Here is a 19,575-nt window from a genome sequence, read left to right as displayed (position 1 = left end):
AGCAGCAAGGAAGGAGCAGTGGGAGAGGAAAAATGCAGTTAAATTATAAAACATAAGATGACTTTTTCTAAGGAAAAATGTATTTTTCTTAAGCACAGTGACCTGTACTGTAGAGGTAAGAGAAAGTGTTTTTGTCCCTGAATGGAGCTGACCTAAGAGAAGCTTCTCCTCTGTGGGAACTGGGCCCTTCCTGCACCCTGCTCATTTTGGCAGTGACACTGGAGGAGGAGTGCCTGTAATGGGTAATGGGAGAGGCTATAAAACCCTGGAGCGCGTCCCTCGAAGAGTGACCTTACGAAGAAATTTCTGGGAAACAAACCACAGGGAGACTTTACAGGAATTTTTGGTCGAGCCCACAGGCAAGGCACATGAGGAGAGGAGATGTAATTACAGTTTGTAAGTCTATGAAAAGAAACAGTGAGTAGCATGGAATAGCTGTTCTAAGTTTCTTCTTCCTGTAGGACAAGAGGAAATGGGTTCTTTGCATTCAGCAGATCTTTATCGAGTGCCAGCTGGGAGCTGGGCCCTATCCTGGATGCATGGAGTATGGTGGCAAAACAGTCAGGGTTTCTGCTCCCAAGGAACTCATCAGGGAAAGCTGGCCTTAATAAAAGGGAAATGTATTTTTGTTGGAGATATTGATGAGCGCTATGAAGGATAAATCCTCATTTGATTGGGGATTCAGGGAAGACCTCTCTGAGGAGGTGAGAGACACGTAAGGACAAGGTAAGAGCCAGTTAGGCAGACTGGGGGTAGGGGGAGTGTCCCAGGCCAAGGAGAACAGCTTGGGAAGAATCTGGTCCTTTGGGGGAACTAAAAGAAGGCCTGTGTAGCTAGCGCATTTGGGGAAGGGAAGGAAGTATGCTGAGAGGAGACTGGAGAAGGATGAAGCAGGGCCTTCTAGGTCCTGATAAGAATTTAGATTTTATCTCAAGTGCAGTGGGAAGCCATTGAAGTGCGTCAAGCAGGAAATGACAGGATCGGATGTAGATGGGTGATTCAGACGGCTGCATGGAGAATGGAGCTAGGAGGATGAGAGTGGAAGCTGCGGCAATCCAGGAGGGTTTTTAGTAATCAAGGAAAGGGACTGAGATGGCAGTAGAAGGCAGAAAAATGGACAGACACATTTTGGAAATAGAATTATTTGGAATCAGCAAATGGATTGGATATGGGGAGAGAGACACACACAAAGATGTAAGGGTGTCTCTCAGATTTCTGGCACAAGTATGCATGTGTGCCTTTCAACAGATCCTAGACCCCACAAGGCTATAAAAGCCCTATCATTTGGGAAAGGTCACATAGGGTTGATCTGAATCCAGCCTTGCAGAGGCAGTGGAGGGATGCAGCTCTCCACTTGCCCTGCCTAGTTCAAAGAGCTTATACCTGCAGCAGCCCAAGCAGGGGTTACAGTTCTTCCATGACGGGCCCTTACTGTCTCCCTCCCCGCTGAGGACAAGTTTCTAAAGAACCTCTGTGAACTGCAGTGTGCCACTAGAGGGAGCATGGCTTGCATTCAGCGCCTGGCCTGGAAGGCTTTTTGGAAGTTGGATTACTTTAGAGACTGACTTGTATCCACTTCAGTACTCAGCCCAGGCCCTGGCCCCTGGCCCCTCATGGTGCTTAGAAGAATGCCTGACGTATGGTAGGTGCTCAGTAAATGTTAGATGGTGCTAATATTGTAACTCTGAGTATTATCTTGTTGTGGAAGTAGATGGGCATCATCTCTTCCTTCTCAGCACGGCTACTCTGAAATGCAGTGTGCCTTTTCAGGATCAGGAGAACAGAGGGATGCCCGTGGGGGATGGGAAGAGGGGGAAGTTTAGGGACCTGATGGTGTTGCACTTGCCATTTCATCCCATCTTCCATCGCAGACATGGGACACTAGGGCCTGTGAGGGATTCCTGAGGTGGTGTTTAGCTCAGGTCTGGGCATCTGTGGTGGGAGATGGGTCCTTGCCCCCTTTGAAGCTCTGGTGGCTTCACTCCCCCAGTAGTGCCCACCACTTAGGGTTTATACCATCCCGTTATCTCCTGTTGCATTTTCTGGACACTTTTCCTACTTTAGCTCCTGACATATAGTTAGCTTTATACACACACACACACACACACACACACATACACACACACACACACACGTTCACCTTTTAAACTCAAGTCAATTAAAATCTTGTTATGAGAATTTTGTGATACATCAGAAGCTAATAAAAACTCAAGGATTCTGCAAGAGATCACTGCATTAAAGATCCCATCAGGACCTCTCTGGAACTGTTTTAGGAAGCAGCATTGAAAAATGTCTTCCTTGAACCTCAGTGTCCTCCTCTTGGAGAGATACCAAATGCCATGGGTTTTTGTTTGTGTACATGGTAAAAAATGGCTGAGATGAATGAAGGTCTTAGCTCAGAGCCCAGTTTAAGGAGAATGCTTTCCCACCCATCATCTCTTTTTATGCCCATCCCAGCCCTATCAGTTGCCCGTGGGGTAGGTTTCATAGGTAGAAACTGGGAGGTTAGTTAGTGGTAGAGCCAGACACTTCCAGGGTCTTTTGACCCCTGCTCCATGGGTCCTCCTGCAGCCACTCTGCCTAATACACACATGAGGGTTGAAAGGCGTTGGTATTATTTCTAGATCCATTCTTTCCTGCTTCTGTGACCTGGGGCAAGTCATTTGACCCCTCTTTGAGATTTTCTTTAATCTGTTAAATTAGTATGATAAGGGGCACCTGGGTGGCTCAGTCGTTGGGCGTCTGCCTTTGGCTTGGGTTGTGGTCCAGGGGTCCTGGGATCGGACCCCTCATCGGGCTTCCTGCTCTGCAGGAGGCCTGCTTCTCCCTCTCCCACTCCCCCTGTTTGGGCTCCCTCTCTCACTGTGTCTCTCTCTGTCAAATAAATAAATGAAAAATCTAAAAAAAAAATTTGCAGTAAAATAAAATAAATTAGTATGGTAAATACCAGTCCTAACTTTTAGGTCGGTTGTGTTGAACAGATGAGCCACAATTTATGAGAGTACTTGGGAAAAGTGTAAGGTAATTTATAGCTATGGGCAGGACTTTCCCCTCTAATCTGTGCACCATTACCTTCCACATCTCATAGATGCTATCGTAGAATCTTCAGCCCAACACGATGGTAGTCAGGTCTAATGCATCATGACTCTAAAAGATTCTCCACCTTCCCCTGGGAATTCAGCTTTGTATCTCCATAGCAGCTACCAGGAAAAAGTTTAGTTATTAAGATCAGATGGTAGTGTACTTTAGGGGAAAGGCCCTGGACTGGAGGCCAGTGTCCTGGTCTCCTAGTTCTTTGACTGCCTAACTATCTAGCTAGGTAACCGTGCACTAAACGTTTGCTCTCTCTGAGCCTCAGTTTTCCCATCTACAAAATGGTAATAATATTGTCCAGTGTATTTTAAATGGTTTGAGGATCAGACAAAACAGTGCATATAAATATAAAAGAAGGTCACAAAGCAGAAATGTACATGGCGGGGGCGGCAGAGCGGGGGCCTGAATTGAGGGTCTACTGTGTCCCAGGCTCGGTGCTAGCTCTTGGACAGGAATGACGGTATTCCTGGCTGTGACAGCAGCTCCCAGACAGCCGGGGCTTTGGCTGTAGGCCCTCTGCAGGGCAGAGAGATGAGGCTGTGTTTGTATCACGTTTGTTGCTTGGGCTGTGATTCTGGACTTGCCCAGGACTCTTACTGGTCCTGACCTAGTGTCTTTCCTCTCCATTGCAGGAAGATGAGAGACTGCTTGGGCACCAACAATAGTACCACAAGTCCCTGCACTGGTTAAAGCCATCACCACAACCTGGGCAGGCAGCAAGGTAAGCAGAGAGGCCAGTTCAGGCGAGCTCCTGGGATGTGAATGCATTTCCGCCTCAAGTCTGCCCGGAAAATCCCAAGTGCACAAACAAGTCGAGGCAATGCATCTGGGTCCTCCTACCCGCACTCCAGGACCCAGAGGAAGGGCTTGCTTCCCCTCCCAAGTGCTCCAGCTAGCTCCCTCTCTTCTGGCCAGGATTCCTCTCAAGTTAAAAAAATGAGACACTGGAGGGGAAGAAAACAAGTCCACTCACTGTCTTTCCCATCTCCCATCTGAGCTGTTGAAGCAAGTTCCCAGGAGCTGCCCAGAGCCCTTGTTTGACTGGAAGGGAGGTAGGAGGAGTGGAATGTGTGCAGAACCCGGGCTGATCAAAAGACAGTGCTGTTTCATGGAAGCCTCCCAGAACTGAGAGCGGGAGAGCGGGGGGTTGGGGGGGGGGGGGGGGGGGGAGGGGAGAGGAGACACAGAGAGAGAGAGAGAGAGAGAGCTAGTGAGCGAGTGAGAGAGAGCGAGCTAGCCGAGCAAGCGCGAGCGCTGGAGCATGCTGGCTGGCGAGAACAGGGTCTCCATGACAACTGGCCTGGCCAGCTAGAAGTGCTCTGCTCACTTGGCTGGAAGGAGCGCCACGAAAGGTCAGAGGAAGGAGCTGTGGGAAGCTCACAGCAGGTATCGGAGCTTAAGCGAGTGGATTTTGGGGCCCTTGGGCTCCCTTACAGTCTGTGGTGCGAGCCAAACTCTGACAAGCATGGAGTGGGCAGGAAAGCACCGGGACTTTCAGGTAAGGTCAGCTCCGGCTTGGATTGTTTTTTCTCCTTTCCTGGCCATAGTCTTGGGCTGTTTTCTGGGAGGCAGGCAAATGTCTGTACTCTCTGCTCGGGGTTTGGGGCTCAGGAATGATGTCATGCTTCAACAGTTGGATTCTATTAGCTTAAGGAGGAGGGAAACAGCCAATTTTCTTGACTTTGCAAATCTAGCTGATCTCACTCTTGCTGAACCTGAGGTGTTTAGACTTTTCTGTAGAAATCACCATCTTTTATTTAGCACAAAGGCTTAGGATATTTTACAGAAAGTAAATTTTTTATATAGAAAAGGCGAGTTATCATCACTTCAGTATTGTGTTTGAAGTTACAACACGGAAACTCCAGTGTCTTTTGAGTGGCTCGGTTTCTTCTAGTGAACACTCTCTGTTTTGTCTCTTGGTGCTGCTCTGTCTGACCTGTAATGAAACAAAACAAAACAAAACAAAAAAGCCAGTTAACTCAGCTAGGAGCCTGTGGTGAGTTCCCAGTCTCTGGAGCAGTTCTTAGGACAGAGGGACCTTCTTAGGGATATCTAAGCTGAGATCATCACATGCTTAGTCTCTCTCCCAGGTAATCTGGAAAGAAGCATACTCTTCTCCTGCATTAAGGCCCATAGCAGGCTTTCCTAAAAAAAAATGTATATGGGTTGGAGGCTGGCAGGTGTGTGTATATTTTGGGGGGCCTGTGGAGAGGTTTCCTATATGGGTACCTCTGAGTGAACTCTCAGTGGTGGCTGCTAAGACCCAGCTTGTTGGTGGAGACATGAGGTATTGTGGTTGTGCCAGATGGATACTTTGGGTTAATGTTTTAACTCAAATCTCAGGGCGTTCACTGTCCATGCTGTGAACTCCTTTTCTGTTTTTCCTATGTTTTGGTAAAGCTGGTTCTGACCTAGAGGAGTGGTGTGTGGTAAGCTCGGTGTGGCCTAGGAGAGGAGACCCTTCCAGAAAGGTGATGGGGTAGCTAGGTTGTTAGCAATCTTATTTGAAGAATTCATGCAGCAGACACTCCCTGCAGTGGGGACCCATCAGGAGACGTGCTTCCGCTTCAGCCATGTTATATCTCAAACTTACTCCTGGGCCTCAGGGAACATTGTGGATGCCTTTGGTTTCTCTGTGGGATGAGGGAACAGCAGCTGTCCTGGCGCTTCGGTTTTTCTCCTTGAACTTTCTGAACAGAATATCTTTTGTATTCTGGCAGACAATGAGGGGGCCTTCTGATTAACTTCGGGTCAGCTTGCCAATAAAGGCACTGACCATGTCCCCAGTTTGGGCTCCCTGAATGTGTATATGTCTGCATCAGTATTGTGGCCTGAGGGTCCACAGGGGTGAACTCCATGGCCCTGGACCTCAGAGGGGCCACTGCTAAAGTGATGCCTCCTTTTAGTGTGCTCCCAATAATTCTCTGCTTGGTCGAAACCTCTGTTTTGTTGGGGGGTGGATATAGCATAGCACTGTTGGTTGGGATTAAATTTGGGGGTTGTGAGGAAGGGGCAGTGCAAATTCAGAATCTGAGTTCTCTGCTTAAGTGGCTGTGGTTGGGCCTCACCTCTTTCCCCTCCCCCACCCCGACAATGTGAAGATGGCTAGCAGTTGATCATTCTTTTGATATAGCAGAATGGACACTGAATTTGGGGTTAGTAGACTTAAGTCCATGGTCAGATTCTGCTACTTGCCATCAAGGTGGCTGCCAGCAAGATCGTTAACCTCTGTGACCTTCAGATTTATTAGCTGTGAGATGAGAGATAATGGTATAACTACTTCAACAGGTCTGTTGGGAGGAACAAAAATGAGATAATTTCCATGAAAGTAATTGTAAGCAAGTCAAGTCCTACATAATGTAAGATGCTGCAAATTAGAGCTTGAAGGATGACCCCACTCTCTTCTGAAAAGTCATTTTGCCCCTCTGTTCTGGTTTTCCAATTTATTTTTATTTATTTATTTATTTTTAAAAGATTTTTTATTTATTTCACACACAGAGAGAGATCACAAGTAGGGAGAGAGGCAGGCAGAGAGAGAGGGGTAAGCAGGTTCCCCGCTGAGCAGAGAGCCTGATGTGGGGCTCGATCCCAGGACCCTGGGATCATGACCTGAGCAGAAGGCAGAGGCTTTAACCCACTGAGCCACCTAGCCGCCCCTGGTTTCCCAGTTTATAAAGTGCCCTTTTCTTTTGTGCATTTGTAAGTAAAAATGAGGAAAAAAAAAAACCTTTAAAAAGTTCTTTAAGATATTAAAGGAAACAAATAGTGCTCTCTTTGAGTTGGGAAATAGGGTGATATTCACGGTAGGCTTTGAGCCTTATAAATGATCCTTCAGAGAGGAAGCTTTCTTTCCCTTAGGTTACCTGACTCATGTGTTTAGTATAGAAGAGAGGAATTCCAACAGACCCTTTGCTTTTCCAGTGTCCTATAGCTAGCTACCTGCCAGTTATGGTATCATAAATTTCAGTAGCTGGAAGAGAGGCTTCTGATTGTCAGGTTTGTCTCCCTCTTTCTGCTGGGGAAACTGTACTGAGTGGGCAGAGAGGCCTTTTCTCCTGTTCTAGGTTTGAAAGGCAGTGTCTAACTGGCAGGAAGAGTTATCGCTCTGAAGGGCTCCTTGGGGGCTGGGCAGCTTTCAGGAACCTGTGTGGCTACAGCTTAGAGGGAAACGAGAAAGAAAGAAAGAAATGAGGAAGTGGGAATTTCAAGGGCAGAGATTCTTGATATGCAGTGGATCTGTGCCAAGGAACAGAATAGCAGGGGTGGGGAGACTCCAGGCAAGGACACCCGGATCTGATCTCAGGGAGTGTATACGGCTCATGGCATGCTTGGTGGGAACATGGGGAGGGACCCAGCACCCCACCTGCAGCCCCAGCTTTTGTCGTAGGACAGGGAAACTGCCTACCCTGCCCTGGATTGGGCTCTGGGAGGAAGCCCCTGGGAAGACCCTAAGGAGGCAGATTTGTTGTTGTTGTTCAGCAGCAGAGCCTTTTTTCTAGGCAAATCACAGCCCAGCAGCCTCTAAGGTCTGATGGCCAAGTTGTCCATAGCTTAGGTTGGGGCTGCAGCTGTTCCCCACTCCTCTTTAGTCCAGCTTCCCAGAGCTGAGTCACACGTTGGATGGATCCCTCCATGTTCTTTAAGGATTAAAAAGTAACATTTCTGTTCTCACTCCTTCTCTCCCCCTTCCTCTACTCCCCTTCCTGCACACTCTCCCTCTGGGCTCCCTCTCTCTAAAATTAGAATAATCAGTTATCCAAGGAAGTTGAAACTTTGAAATGCCTTGGACGACAGGCCTGGGGCATCCTGAATTCCACTGGCTCTGCCCTGTCACTGCAATGGAGGGCTTGGGTATAAAGTTTGCGAGGGCTCCCCAGACTCTAGGTATCATGGCCACGCTGCTGGCCTGGAAGTAAGAGAGGCTGTGCTCCATTTCCTACCTAATCCGATTCTAAGAACTACTTTGGGAAGCACCACTGGGCACCTGAGGGTGGTGGGAGGGTCTGAGTCAGGGACTGCCAGAGCACCTCCCTGCACGCAGGTGGGGCAGAGAGACTGAAGAGCATGTCTTCCTGTTGCTTCTCTGGTCTCCCAAATGCCATTGTGCTGGAGGCTCCTGATTTCTAGTGTTGGGCCCAAGAGAGTATACTGAGGCAGCCGAGTACAGGAACTCGTACCTCAGCCTGGGGAAGTACAGGCATCAGCCCTGCAGAGCGTTGGCTTGGCCTCCCTGCTCTACTACATTAGCTTGGCAGAAGAGGGTGTTTAGGGTGGGCAGGGGGAGGGGAAGGGGAAATCTGCCGGCAGATAATTGAGTTCTTTGAGTTAGAAGATTCATGGAAAGTGGAGAAGGGGGCCGGGGGCATGAAAGAGGGAAAAAAAATTACCATCTGGCACAGTCTGCAGAGATTTCTCTACAAAGCCTGAGGGAGAAATTGTGTTAGTGAGTGCCTTCTCCTGGGGGGTGGGGAGGGAGAGTCTGAGCATCTATTTTTGCTGGGGAGGAGGCGCTGTGTGCATCTGTCTCAGCAAAATACTGGGTGCATCTTGTCTGTCTTAGAGGAACATGCCACGGAATTTTGCCTGATAGAAAAATTCCCTGTGAGACCTAGTGTGTTGAGGGGAGAGGAGGAGGTTAAATGAGTCTAGACTACCTTATTGTAGGATTTCTCCAAAGATCCCTTTTCTTATTATTTTTGGCTCCAATATACTGTCGAAATTATCACAATAATCTTCTCATCTAAAAACTGCCCGTGTGTTAGATTGTACTGTCTCTATTTTTTAAAAGATTTTATTTATTTATTTGACAGATTTGACAGAGATCACAAGTAGGCAGAGAGGCAGGCAGAGAGAGAGAGAGAGGAGGAAGCAGGGTCCCCACTGAGCAGAGAGCCCAATGCGGGGCTCAATCCCAGGACCATGGGATCATGACCTGAGCTGAAGGCAGAGTCTTTACCCCACTGAGCAACCCAGGCGCCCAGTACTGTCTCTATTAAGGGTGAATTATACGCAATTATATACCTTTTTAAGCAAAGCTGACTTGTGTCTAAGGGTTTGTCATGAAACCACGCATCTCTCAAAGATGCAGATTCTTGTGCGTGACTTGTCACTGAAGGCGTTTGTAGGTGAGCTGGAGGTTGATTAATGGGAAGGAGCACAGTGAATAAAGGACTGTTTGACCCTTGGGAAAATGAGATGAACAGTGGCCTAAGGGAGACTAGGAAGAAACAGGAGAGAGGCTCTGGGTAAAGGGATTGGGGGTGTGGGAGGAAACTAGTTCTGAGGAACAGCAGGGGGATAGAAGGCAGTACCTGGGCTGCTCTAGGAGGCCTTCGCAATTTAGCAGAAGGTTGCACTGCCCCCAGGGGATCCAAGGAGACCGTGTCCTAGCAATCAGGGAGGCTGGCACTGGGGTTGACACTCTGTTCCTTTGTTCCTGGGTTTGGAGGCATCTTTGGCGCCCATGTGCCCTCTTGGTCTGCTCACCCATTTTGTCAATGAATAAGGAGGGTCTGGGCCAAGAGCTAGGAGGGTCTAAATAGTATCGAGTGTGAACTTGATGTTGTCACCAGGTATTGTATCATAGTTATTTCCTCCCCAAAGTGAGCCTCTGTCTCTGTGATGAAGAGAGAAGAAACATAGGCCTGCTGAAGTTAGGGTTTTGCAGTAGGGTTAATGACCGTCTCATGCTTTAGGCTGGGAAGAAGGCGGAACATCCCAACTCTTAGATGCTGATATAAAGCACTGTTTTTTTTTTTTTTAAAGATTTTATTTATTTATTTGACAGAGAGATCACAAGCAGGCAGAGAGGCAGGCAGAGAGAGAGGAGGAAGCAGGCTCCCTGCTGAGCAGAGAGCCCGACGCGGGGCTCGATCCCAGGACTCCGAGATCATGACCTGAGCCGAAGGCAGCAGCTTAACCCACTGAGCCACCCAGGCGCCCCTAAAGCACTGTTTGAATGATGGAAGAGAGCCAAGTAAAAAGGACTGGAGATAGGAGGGAGAGGTCAAAGCTTCTCTGAGTGTCAACAGATCAGGTGTTGGTGGGGGAGGAAAAAGGTAAGGGGAAAATTGGAAAGAAAACTATATAGAAACTATATATATAGTTTTCTATATATATGAAACTTAAAGTTTTCAGAACTCTTCAGCCTTTTCGAGGAAGTGAGTTCTGGTGTGCTCATTTATGTCTCGGAACACAGGCTCCCTTAAGCAGTTCTGACAGTTGAGTTTTAAAACTTGCTTTTAAATGAGTCAGCCTGTGTTTGTTCAGCTCTCGGGGACTCTTAATCCTTAGTGCATGTGGTGGAATGACCCATCAGCACTAACGTGAGCATCTCAGTGCTTCGTCGAGGTGCAGTGGTGAAGAGCTGGCACTTGTGGCCCATGCCTGCCTAGGTTTCGAGCCCAACGTTACAGTTACTAGCGGTGTGACCTTGGGCAAGTTGTTGAATCTCCCTGAGCCTCTGTTTTCTGTGAGGTATCTGTAAAACGGGTATGATAACGGTACTTAACTTGTGAGAGTTTTGCCGAGGATTGAATGAAATATTACATGGAAATTTCTCAGCCCAGCACCTGGCACTTAGTAAATGTTCAGTGCTTTCCCGTATTATTATCAACCTAGAGCAGCATTTTGAAGAGTAAGGCTGGCATCTCTTAATCAGGTTGGGCTTACGATTCAGGAAAGTCAAATCAGATTCTATATCTTTCTTTATTTAAAGATTCTATTTAGTTTTTTTTAGAGAGAGAGAGAGAGAGCACAAGCAGGGGGCAGGGAGAAGGAGAAGCAGGTTCCTCGCTGAGCAGAGAGCCTGATGCAGGGTTCATTCCCAGGACCCTGGGACCATGACCTGAGCCAAAGGCAGATGCTTAACCGACTGAACCACCCAGGTGCCCCAAATCAGATTCTTCTTTTAGAAGTTTATACTTCGTGTTTCATTCACCTTTCTGTCAAGACCTCAGGAGAGTCTCCGTGGTCATCCTTCTCAAACCAGATTCAGAAGCTCGGCTTCACCCTTCACTGTAGGATGCTTACCCTTCGCTGTCATGAGAGACGAGAACTGCTTCTTGCCTGCTGCTTTCCCTGTAGGCCTACCCATGCAGGGCCCTAGGTCCTCCTTTGCCCAGCATTGGCTGCCCTTCACAAGCTCCTGTTGGTGCTCTAGACACAGGCTATCCCAGCACTTCTCACCTCTACTTCCGTGAATTTTGTTTATCATCCTTGGAAACCCAGCGTAGAGCATAGGCTTTGCAGCCAGCTCTGGAAGGCTGTAGTCTGGCTCTTCCTGTTATTATCTGTGGACCTCTGGCAAGTTAATTTTATAAACCTTATTTTCTGCAGCTGTAAATTGGGAGTAAAATGGTATCATCTCAGTGGTTTGCTGCAAGGGTTAAATGAATTTATAGAAAGTACTTCGCTTAGTTGCTGGCGCAAATATGCTCTTGGTAACTGTTTGCTGCTATAGTTGTTCGAGATCCCTCCCTCTGTGTGTTCCTCTGCCTCCATACAGCAGTACAGAGAGCCCTGGTCAGGTCAGCAGATCTGAGCGATAGTCCTGGCTCTATCTGTGACTTGTCGGGTGACCCTGGGGAAGTCACCTTGGCTTCTCTAGACTTCAGTTTCCTCTTCTAAAGGGCAGAAGGTTTAGATTGAGGGTTTTCATTGACATTCTGACTTGATTCTTAAATGCATGTGTCTTATCTTACCAACAAATTCCCTTAAGTTGTATAAAATTAAGCGTAGGGGCGCCTAGATGGCTCAGTGGGTTAAAGCCTCTGCCTTCCGTTCAGGTCATGATCCCAGGGTCCTGGGATCAAGCCCCGCATCGGGCTCTCTGCTCAGCCGGGAGCCTGCTTCCTCCTCTCTCTCTTTGCCTGCCTCTCTGCCAACTTGTGGTCTCTGTCTGTCAAATAAATAAATAAAATCTTAAAAAAAAATTAAGCGTAATATTTTATACATTTTATTTCCCCAAAGTGGCCAACATATATACCTTTTGCTTAAAAAATATTTGAGAAGCTTTTTTAAAAAATCCCATCAGCTGGATTCTAGGAAGCATTTGACTTGGTTCTCGTAACTTGGAGCCTGGGATCTTGTTCTCAGAGGCACAGGGTTTGGCTGTAACAACTTGAAAAGAGTGTCCAGCCTTTAGTGAGTTAGAAAGTCTACCAGCTTAGTAAGAAAGGAGGTGGGTTTCACTTGGTGCTGCTGGGAAAATTTTGGTTGACAGATGTTTGGAGGTACTTACTGGTTGTGCTGTATAGACTCAGATCAGCCCTGTAAATAAATGCTGCCGTCACTGTTTCCTTCTCTCCATGGAGAAAAATGGCAGTGTTTCCTGGCTGACCCTCTCTCTCCCTTAGAGTCTGAAGTGAGTCAGTGGTGCTCAAAGACAAATCCGTGTGTTAGGAAGAGACGTCTAACGAAAGGGTGATACTTAGAGCCTGGGCTCTGGGGTCACACAGTTGGGGTTCATATTCTGGCTCTGCCACTTACTCCCTCTAAGATCTTGGGTGAATTGTGTAGCCTGTTCATGCCCTAGTTCCTTTTCCATGAGACTGTGAGTCCTATTTCACAGAGTTGTGGTAAGGCCTAAGTGTCATGGGCTTAGGATAGTACTTCGTATCTGGTGCTGAATGAAATATGAGCATTGACTGTTAGATTTCTTCTTCCCTTGTAAACCAAGCAGAGCTTGTTTCCAAGTGGCTGGTCTCTCTGGTTTGTTCTGCTGAGAAATGTGGGACGAAATCCCCTTCTTTGTCATGGACGGACATCTCTAGTATCAGGAGAGCAGTGGTAAGTGTCCTGCAAACAGTACAGAGATCCTAGCTCTTGTGCTTTGCTTTTGCAAAGACATATATAAACCAGAAAGGGAATCTGAGCTAAAGAGCATGTAGGTTGAAAGGACCCGCTCTGATGTGTAACCTATGTTATATGGCACTGCAGTTAGGGACAGGCAGAACCCTGGGTAAAAGAACAAGATGGGAAGTGGGCTGAGGGAGAGATGGAGCTAGGTAATGAAGAGTGGTGAGTATTTCTGGGCAAGTGGTAGTGGCTGCGACGGTAAGCCCTGTGGAGAAGCTCCTGGCACTCTCTCTTCCCAGAGGCACCTTGACTCCCCAGCCCCAGGTGAGAATTGCCCCCACAGTGATCACTCAGACCAGTCTCAGGGGAGCGGTGAATTGGGATGAGGTGGTTCTTATCTGTTCCTAACCAGAAGGAATAGCAAGAGTGGCTTGGTGTATCTTATCTACAAGTGTAATTATAAAGAGATTTCCTTTTCCAACTGCAAGAAACAGGAACTTTTGCTGCCAAACCTAGCAGCATGTTTTAAGTCCTTCAAATCTCCTCTGAGTGCTACCAAAGCTCTGAGCTTTGTTGTTATCTCTTGTTGAAATATAGCCTGGAAAGGTCATCTCAACAGTGCCAATTTATGGGCCTGCTGAACCCAGGCAGGCCTAGGGTATAATGGGGAGTTCCTGGGAGTAGGTGCTTCACAGATTTTCCCTTTGAGTCAGGTTGTTTATAATTTAAGGTTCCTTTTGCTTTAGAAGATCAAACTCTGCAGATTAGGGTCAAACATTTTACTTCTTCTGCAGTTTTCCTTCTGTAGGCAGGAGCTCTGATTCCACAGTAACTCCCGTATGGTGGGGAGAAGCTCAGCCTTGATGGTAATTACGATGCCAAAGCCAGCACTCTTCCCTGGAGGTTGGTTTTCTCAGCACAAAGTTATACCAGGATCCTTCACCCTATTTAGTTTATTAGCAGTTTTTTACTTATACTGTGTGTTTTGAAGGAGCGATTAAAAGAGGCAAAGACCACATGGTATAGAAACCACACATAGGTTTTTGCACTCATTCGTAAAGATCTGAAGAAAAGAAGGTCAGACCCGTGTGTACATGTACAGTACTCTGTCCCTTGGCAAAGTGGATGCAAATAGGGAAAGGAAACTAAAGAACCTAACTGACCCCAGCAACTGTAAAGAATTGTAGCACTTGAGTGTGAGAGAAAATACCTGGGACAGCTGAGGTGAACTTGGCAATGGCAGTGACCTTGGTTGGCAGTCTGTGACTTGACTAACTCAGCTGCTCCTGTTTAAAGAATTGAGGCTTTGGAATCTAAGAAGGAAAGAGAGCACTGAAATTTTTTATTTTCTTTGCCTCCCTCTAATCCTGATTCACTTACCCGTCTGGGTTCAGACACCCGTGGAAAGACTGCCAGCTAAATTGCTGTTTTTGAAGTGGTGTGGGCAGCACTGTCCTCTCCAAGTCTCTGTATCTCTGGGTTGGAGTCCTCACTGGCTCCCAGGAGTGAATTATTGCTCATTTGTGCTGGGAGAGCCGGCTGGGAGGAGACTGGTGGTGAGAAGGGCAGTGGGTTAAACTCTGAGGAAGTGCCCGAAGGGAAGAGGCGGGGATCAGGTTAAAAAGAAAACAGTAAGGAACAACTGGAGATGTTTATCTTATTTAAATCTCATCAAATAGAAGTAGAAAAGCTTTTTTTTTTTTTTAAGATTTTATTTATTTGGGAGAGAGAAAAAGCAAGAGAAAGAGAGAGTGAGTGCCCAAGCAGGGAGGGGGCAGAGGGAGAGGGAGAAAGAGTCTCCCCCCTGAACAGAGTGCCTGATGTGGGACTGGTTCCCAGGACCCTGGGATCGTGACCTGAGCCTAAGGCAGACACTTAACCCACTGAGCCACCCAGGCATCCCTCAGGTAGGTTTCAAAAGCAGTGCTATCCAGGCTTCTTTTCACCTGAAGAATACCCAAGGTCAGTTGTCTACACAGCTTGCTCAAACAAGTTGAGCCCTGAGAAACTGTAGAAACTAAAGGAGAACACCTGAGAGTCATGTGTATTTACCACAACAAGAAAAAATCTAAAGGGCTGAGGGTACGGAGCAAGCCATGGAGACTCTAATACCTGTGACATCATCCCCACCCCTGAGAGCTGTTCATGTTTTGTCACCAAGGGTGTTAGGATGACTGCTTGTGTTCCCCAGGAGTTTATTTCTGCTTAGCCTTAAAAATTTAAGTAATTAATCGAAGTATAGTTAACATACAGAGTGGTATTAAATTCAGGGGTACAGCATAGTGATTCAACAACTCTATACATTGCTCAGTGCTCCCCACGCTGTGTGGTCACCCTCTCTTACCATCCAATGTTACTACAATATTAGTGACTCTATTCCCTAGGCTGTGCTTTTTATCTCTGTGATGTTTTTGTTTTATAACTGGAAATTTGTGCCTCTTAATCCTCTTTATCTATTTCACCCATACTCCCACTTGATGCCCCTTCTGGCAACCACCAATTTGTTCTCTGTATTTAAGACTTTGGTTTTTGTTATTGTTGTGTGTTTGTTCATGTTTTGTTTGTATATTCCACATATAAGTGAAATCATATGTTATTTGTCTTTCTCTGACTTATTTCACATAGTGTAATACCCTCTAGGTCTGTTTGTGTTGTTCCAGATGCCAGAGTTTCATTCTTCTTCATGGCTGAGTAATATTCCTGTGTGTGTGTGTGTGTGTGTGTGTGTGCGCGCGCGCACGCGTGCGCGCGCATGCACGTGCATCTGTGTGTACCATATCTTTATCCATTCATCTATTTTTAAATGTTTTAAGTATTTATTTATTTATTTAAAGATTTTATTTATTTATTTGTGAGAGAGAGAGAGAGAGAGTGTGAACAAACGGGGAGGGTCAGAGAGAGAGAAGCAGACTCCCCACTGAGCAGGAAGCCTGATGCATGCCTTGATCCCAGGACCCTGAGACCATCACCTGAGCCAGAGACAGATGCTTAACTGACTGAACCACCCAGGCACCCCTATCCATTCCTCTATTGATGGACACTTGGGTTGCTTCCATATTTTGGCTGTTGTAAATCCAACCACTGTGGAAAACAGTATGGAGGTTCCTCAAGAAATTAAAAATAGAAATACCATATGATCCAGTAATTCCGTTACTGGGTATTTACCCAAAGGATACAAAAACACTAATTTGAAAAGATATATACACCCCTATGTTTATAGTAGCATTATTTACAATAACCTTTCTCTTTTTACTTTACATTCTTTGCCTCAGATTCTACCTTCTGCTACCACGTAGAGAAGGAGGGTGTGGGTGTGTGTGTCAAACTCTGCATTCTCTTTTGAGAAACTTTTTTATTCATTCATTCATTCATTCATTCATTCAATACATAATCATTGAGTACCCATTCTGGTCTAGGCACTGTTCTATATACTGACGATATGGAGATAACTAAGACAGCAAAGTTGATGTGTCATGGAACTTAAAGTATTTGGGGTATCAGTCAGTAAATAAGTAAACAAATCAATAAATGAGATAAAGGTAGTGACAGGAGCTATGAAAGAAATTGTGGTGATATAAAAGAGGATAAGTAATAGGAACTTGAAAGCTATTAAAACAGAACTTAGAGAAAGCGTCTCTGAGGAAGTGACATTTGGACTGCAAGTTGAAGCACTAGAAGCAGCTGTGAAGGTGCAGGACTGGGGCATGTACATTTCTAGAGGAGCGAACAGTAAGGGCAAAGCCCCTGGGTTGGAAAGAGCTTGGCATGTTGAAAGAGCATGAAGAAGTCATCATTGTTAGAATATAAAGGAGCCACTGGTTATAAGGGTGTAAGACGTTGGTGTAGGCTAGACCAGGTACAGCCTTTTGGGCATGGGAAGGAATATGGAGAGCCAGTGTGGGGGCATGTATTCTAGGCCTGTGCGCAACTGGGGATAAGATGTCAAAATGTGAGAGGGATGATTGGCTAAGAGGAACACTGAATTTGAGAAGAATTAAAAAAAAAAAAAAAAAGAATATGGGGAAATAGAGGGGATCTGGAGTGGGGATAGGCATAGATAATTCGCTAAAAGAAGTGGAATAAGTATAATTCAATTCTGCATAATTCTTGGGATCAAGGAATATATGTTTCAAAAGTTGCTGTAGATTTTAGGTTTGTGGTGTATCGTTGGAGAATGCTTTCTGTATTCCTGGCATTGTATTAGACCAGGCATTTCCCCTTGCATCATTTGAGTAAATTCTCACAATAATCTTTGAGTGAATTTGATGTTCTGATGTCTACAGATGAGGAACTCAGAGGGTCTAACTTGCTTAAAATCCACATCCCAGTCTGTATGATTCCAAAGTATGTGCCCCTTTTATACTTCCACTCTGAGTGGTACACCAAATATACCTCCTCTTAGTTATCTAAAATATTTCATGTGCATTTTCCCCTGGAATTATGTGTTGTTTACTGTCATGTTCTCCCTTCTATCCATTGGAAGCTAGGATAGATTTTGGATGTTTGTGGATTTTTTTTTTTTTAAAGATTTTATTTATTTATTTTACAGAGATCACAAGTAGAGAGGCAGGCAGAGAGAGAGGGGGAAGCCGGCTCCCTGCTGAGCAGAGATTCCCAATGCAGGGCTAGATCCCAGGACCCTGAGATCATGAGCTGAGCCGAAGACAGAGGCTTAACCACTGAGCCGCCCAGGTGCCCCGGATGTTTGTGGATTTGAATGAGTTCTTTTCAGCTTTCCTGAAAGGAGTACCTGATTAAGTATGGAAAATGCCAGTCCAAAAACGGGGGACGTGGGGGTAGGTGGCAAGACTTGGAAACAGATAATCTGATTCACATCTCTTTGGGTAGGAAGAGCGATGGTCTTTCTCATGAACAATACTATACAAGTAGTCACATGTCTTAGATTACAATTCCTTTTGTTTTATAGTAAGAAGATAAAATTTGTTTTGGAAAATTGAAGTAATTTTCAGTAAACTAGCATTTGTAAATGAACTATGATTTCCTAGTTTACAGGTCTCCTTTAGAGTCTCAAAGTTTATTGGAAGTGTCTGAGGAAAGAAATGTATCAGGCCACAGCTTTCACTTGCTGGAAATTGAATACTGACTAGTTTCTATTGGTGGCTGTTTCTTTTACGAGGGATTGATCCCGTTTGGATTCTGTAAATCAAGGGTCAGGATTCTGGAGTGAAAATGTGTGTGCTGTTAATAAACTCTCATTCCTCAGTGCTCATGAGATCTGAGATCTGTGTTCGGCCTCCTCAGTCAGCTTAGATGCAATAGTTTGTGAAGGGCAGAGCAGGGTGAGATTGAATTTCATTTTAGCATAGAGTCTTGACACACAGAGGAATTTTCTTTTGTAATGGGATTCTGCTTTCCTGTCTCCCCTGTCCCTGTCTGTTTAGTAACTACTTTGCTTCTGAAGGAAAAGCTGTGTGATTAGGAAAAGATTCCTTTAGACAGTGTTTTTATCTTTAGCACTGATTGACTGAGCAGACATGAGATGGTCACCTACCATGCATGACCAGGTTCCTACCATGAATGGGGCCATACAGATGAATTAGGGGTCTCAAAGTTCGTTTAAAGCAGAGAGTATAACGGAATTCTGGAGGGTCTGAACTCTAGTTGCAGGTTTTCAGACTTGAGCAGGCCCCAGATTCAGCTGGAGAGCTAGTTTCCAGCTCAGTAGGTCTGAAGTGGGGCCTGAGAATGTGCATTTTTAAAAAAAGATTTATTTATTTATTTATTTGACAGAGAAATCACAAGTAGGCAGAAGTAGGCAGGCGGGGAAGAAGAAGCAGGCTCCCTGCTGAGTGGGGCTCGATCCCAGGACTCTGGGATCATGACCTGCGCCGAAGGCAGAGGCTTAACCCACTGAGCCACCCAGGCACCCCGAGAATGTGCATTTTTAACAAGTTTCTAAGTGCGGCTGGTGGTTGGGGAACACAGTGTAAGAGGCTCAGCCTCTGAGATTCAAATAAGGCTGTGAGGGCCAGATGTCATCCACATGCTTTCTTTCGGTGACCTAGCATTTCATGCCTGTACTTCAGACTCTCTTGGGTGGCTTACCACCACAATGTCAACAAAGTCCGGTAAAGGCCTGCACCCTTGGTCACAGTGACTCTTCTCACGATATCTGTATCACTTCCGGCTGAGGCTTCCGGCCAAGTGCTCGTCTCTAAACAAAACAGCTGTTTGACTTCTTGGAAAATGCCCATCCCAGGCCCTTGATTCGATTAGGATAGATGACATTTCTGCCAGGGTAAGCGGGAGCTTACCCTTGAGCACACTCCCCTGCTTGGCAGAACTGTCTCAGGGACTGTGTTTGTCTCAGGGACTGTGTTCTGTTGATTAACCAGGTTTACACAGGATATGCCTGGGAGATTATCTCTGTAGCCCAGGAGTTGAATTTCCAGGGCAAAGTCCACAGTTGGCCGCTGATAGGCTGAGAACACCTGCAAGAGAGGATTTCACTTGGCTTTCACTTAGCCAGGCCTCAGTGCTTCTTCCCAGAGAGTTCAGGTGTTCTACTTGTCTGATGCCCAAGCAGGTATCCTTGGGGTGCTTCTCCAGAGCGGTGTGGCTCCAGGCGCTGCCCCCTTGCTATCTAGTTCAGGACCTGTGGCTTCAGATGAGACACTTGCATGAATAAACATAAGCTGCCCTCTCTTCCTTGGCATTATCACT

General features: G+C 46.2%; 1 protein-coding gene across 4 annotated transcripts in view; it reads left to right on the top strand.

Annotated features, from left to right (window-relative positions):
• DENND2B (DENN domain containing 2B) overlaps positions 1–19,575 on the top strand; it is a 148,368-nt gene that overhangs the window by 42,526 nt on the left and 86,267 nt on the right. For 3 of the 4 annotated variants that reach the window (XM_032853414.1, XM_032853415.1, XM_032853416.1), the window contains one exon: positions 3,726–3,814. The gene's annotated coding sequence lies outside the window, so the exon portion shown is untranslated. Of the gene's footprint in view, positions 1–3,725; positions 3,815–4,317; positions 4,592–19,575 lie in introns of those variants that run through there. The other variant, XM_032853413.1, reaches the window with a different exon arrangement.

The sequence above is a fragment of the Lontra canadensis genome, unplaced genomic scaffold, assembly GCF_010015895.1.
Source record: "Lontra canadensis isolate GAN:19392208 unplaced genomic scaffold, GSC_riverotter_1.0 scaffold7, whole genome shotgun sequence".
NCBI classification, from domain to species: Eukaryota; Metazoa; Chordata; class Mammalia; order Carnivora; family Mustelidae; genus Lontra; species Lontra canadensis.
This window is presented reverse-complemented; position numbering and strand designations above follow the sequence as displayed.